This window comes from Aythya ferina (genome assembly GCF_964211825.1).
Source record: "Aythya ferina genome assembly, contig: HAP1_SCAFFOLD_79, whole genome shotgun sequence".
NCBI lineage: Eukaryota > Metazoa > Chordata > Aves > Anseriformes > Anatidae > Aythya > Aythya ferina.
Window position 1 is genome coordinate 94,297 of NW_028181433.1, and position 3,509 is coordinate 97,805.

Sequence of the window (3,509 nt, forward strand, 5' to 3'; positions counted from 1 at the left end):
GCCTCAGTGTACTGCAGGTGTTTGCCTGGGGCTGAGAGCTGTCAAAAGCACCTGTGGGAGACTGGAGGCCCTCAGGAGCTGCAGGTAGAGGCTGTGCAGTGTCTCAAAGCATCAACACTGCTCATTATTAAGTATTAGAGTGAAAGAAAACAAAATCAGCAAAAATTGTAAAAGCTGAAATACGCAAGTACCAATGCTTTAGAACTTTGCCTTTCTTTCTTTTTTGTTTTGTTTTAATTTTTATTGACATTTTCTAAACATTTATAGTATTGTTAGGCCAACACTCTTAAATAAGATTATTTTGTGTCCTGTACAAAGCTATGTGGCCCCCCAAAACCCTATCTGCCCAGCAAGGTCCATGACAATTCACAGTGTTTGCAAAAAAGTAGATCTCACTAAGATGTTGACCTCTCTGCACAGATGGAGGGAAGTATGGCTATGAACATCCATGCAATGTTCAGCTTTCCTGGCAAAGAGTGCAGGAGATTTGGACATGCGAGGGAAGTAGAAAAGGTGCTCAGCTGTCCTTTATGGCCAGGACAGAGTATGCATTTCCCTTCAGGTAGGAAAGAAGGTGAGAAATGACACCGTCTTGGAGAGGAGCAGAATGCAGAGGGAGAGAATTAACACCCCAGAAAAGCCCAGATCTCTTCTCACACCTCAGAGTACATCCAGGAGAAGACAGGACCTTGAGGTGTCATACAGAGATGGTTGAGGCAGTGCTTGCCAGGCTTCACTTAAAGCCAAGGGAGAAGAGAAGGAGTTCACCTGCCTGGCTTTAGATGGTCCCCTACAGCACAGGAGGATTCAGGCCCCACAGCATCTCCTCTGTCGTCACCAGAAATTGGGCCTGAGGTCAAAGGAGCATAAGGCATGTTGGCAGGGAGCTCAGGAGGCCTCCAGCCCAAGTTGTCACAAGCACAGGATCAGAACAGGCTGTTCAAGGCCTGATTCTGTTGCATTTTGCAAAACCAGCAAAAACGGGGACCACACAGCCTCTGGGTGATACCCAGCTGAGCTCATGGTGAAAAGGCCTTTTGCCTTCTCTCCAGCCTGAAGCTCTCCTCTTTCACTTTAACAGCTGTTGTCTTTTGTCCTCCCACCATGAACCCAGCTGAAGATCCTGGCTCTGCACCCTCCACAACCCCCTCAGAGATACAGCCTGGGGAGGTCCCCCTCATCCTGCCCTTCTCCAGGCTGGACAAGCCCAGCACCCTCAGCCTCTCCTCACAGGCAGAGTGCTGCAGAGCATCCTGGGGCCCAGTGCTAACCCCGCTGCAGCTTGCTGACATCCCTCCTGTCCTGGGGACCTGAAATCTCGATGCCGTCTTCTGGATCATCCCTTCCCTGCATTCCATGGCCATTCCTGGCTCACACAGCCCAGGACGCTGCTGGCTGTCCTTGCTGCCAGGGCACTTGGCTGCCTCCTGCCCAACTCCCTGCCCACCAAGACCTTTCCCATGGGGCTGCTTCCAACCAGAAATCCCCCAGCCTGTGCCATAGCTAGGGGTGGTCCCCTCAGGGCCACAAACTGGCACCTGCCCTCGTGGGATGTCCAGGTTTGGGCTGGGATAATTTTCTTTCTGGTGACTGGTATTGTGCTCTTTTTTGCACTGAAGAATTTCCAGTGTGAACCCATCACCTGCTGATGAGCTAAGACATTGCACAAAGGCATAGGAGCATTACTTTGAAGAACCCAGGCACCTGTACACAGAACCCAAGCACCATCTCGGAAGAACGAAACACCTACCTGGGGAGTAGTAGAATAAACTTACGGGTGCCCAATCATCTGCATAGGTCACCCAAGAATATCTATCAAGCAGCCAGGAATGTCCCTCTAACAATGAGGCACCTCTCTGGAGAAAGCATACATCACCCTGGGTCAAACAATCATCTCCCTGGGTACACAAGCATCTCCCTGGATAATGAAAGCACCTTCCTGGAAGACCCAAGGAGTTTCTCAGGGTATGTAAGCATTTTCCCATAGCACACAAGCACCTCCCGGGGCACACAAGCACCTCTCTGGGGACAACCAGAACCTTCCTGTGGTTCACAAGCACCTCTCTGGAGCACCCAAGCATCTCACAGGGACAGACAAGCACCTCCCTAAGGCATTAAACACAATTCAAAACTTGGTGCACTCCAGCACGTCCCCGGAGGTGCACAAACCACCCTCTGCAGTACTCAGGCATCTCCTGGGCAATCCAAGTGACCAAGTGGAATTGAGCATCTTCCAAGAAACCCTAGATACTCCCAGGGAACACAAGCTTCTTCTTCTCAGGGCATACAAGTATATTCCTGGGGCACAAGCAAAAGCCTCCCTGGAGCACACAGATAATAAGAATAAGAAAATTTTCTGCCCCTGTCACCCAAGCATTTCCCTGCAGCACAGAAGCACCTCCCTGGAACATTCAAGCACCTCACTGGAGCACCAAAGAATCTCCCCGCCGCACTCCTACATCTAAGTGGAGAACCCAAGCATCTCCCAGGCCTCCAGAACACCACCTGGGGCACACAACCATCTCACTGGAGATGGGAAGCACCTCGCTTGGCACCCAAGAGCTTCCATGGGGTGCACAAGCACCTGCCATGGTCATTCAAGTATGTCCCTGTGGGCACGCAGGCATCTCCCCAGGGGACACAAACACCAACTTGGAGGAACCAAGCATCTCCTCACAGCACTCCAGCATCTCCATGAAGCCAAGCATCACACAAAAAGCACCCAACCATTTCCCTGGACTACCCAAAATCCAAAAGCTTTACCCTGGATCAAACAAGTGCCCTCCTTGGGTACACAAGCACATCTCCTGGGTACCCAGGTGTCTCCAAATAGTACTCAAGCATTTCTCTGCAGCCACCAAGGAACTTTCAGGATCACCAATCCACCTTCCTGGGACATCCAATAAACTTCCTGCATCACCCAGGTGTCTTCTTGGAGAAACCAAGCATCTCCCTGTGCACCAAGGGAGCATCCGTACAGAGCAGCCAAGAAGCCTGGGGAGCACCCAGATTGTTCTTGGGGTAGCCAAGAACCTCCATGGAGCAAGAAAGCATCTCCTGAGGCACCCTGGCATCTCAGGGGAGCACACAAGCATCTCCTCTGCACACACCAGCACATCCTCTGAGTTTCCTGGACCACTCAGGCTCACACTGCGTTTCAGCCCCTGCTCCATCGCGCACTCACCTCCCTGTCCTGCCCTGCTCTGCCCTCTGCTGCCTGCTGCCAGGGGCTTCCATCCCGACTGGGGCCTGCCCACACCCCTGGCCCTTTCTCCCAGCCTGGCTGCCGTGTCACAGCCCCACTGTGACACCTGGGTTACACATCCACCACTGCCCCCTGCCCACTGTGACACCTGGGTGGCACAGCCACCGCTGTCCCCCTGCCTACTCTGACACCTGGGTCACAGCCACCGCTAACCTCCTGCTCACTGGGACTCCACGCAGTATGTCTTTCTTTGGACTCGCATATTTGTCAGTGATACTTACATTTAAAAGAATTTGTCAGATTC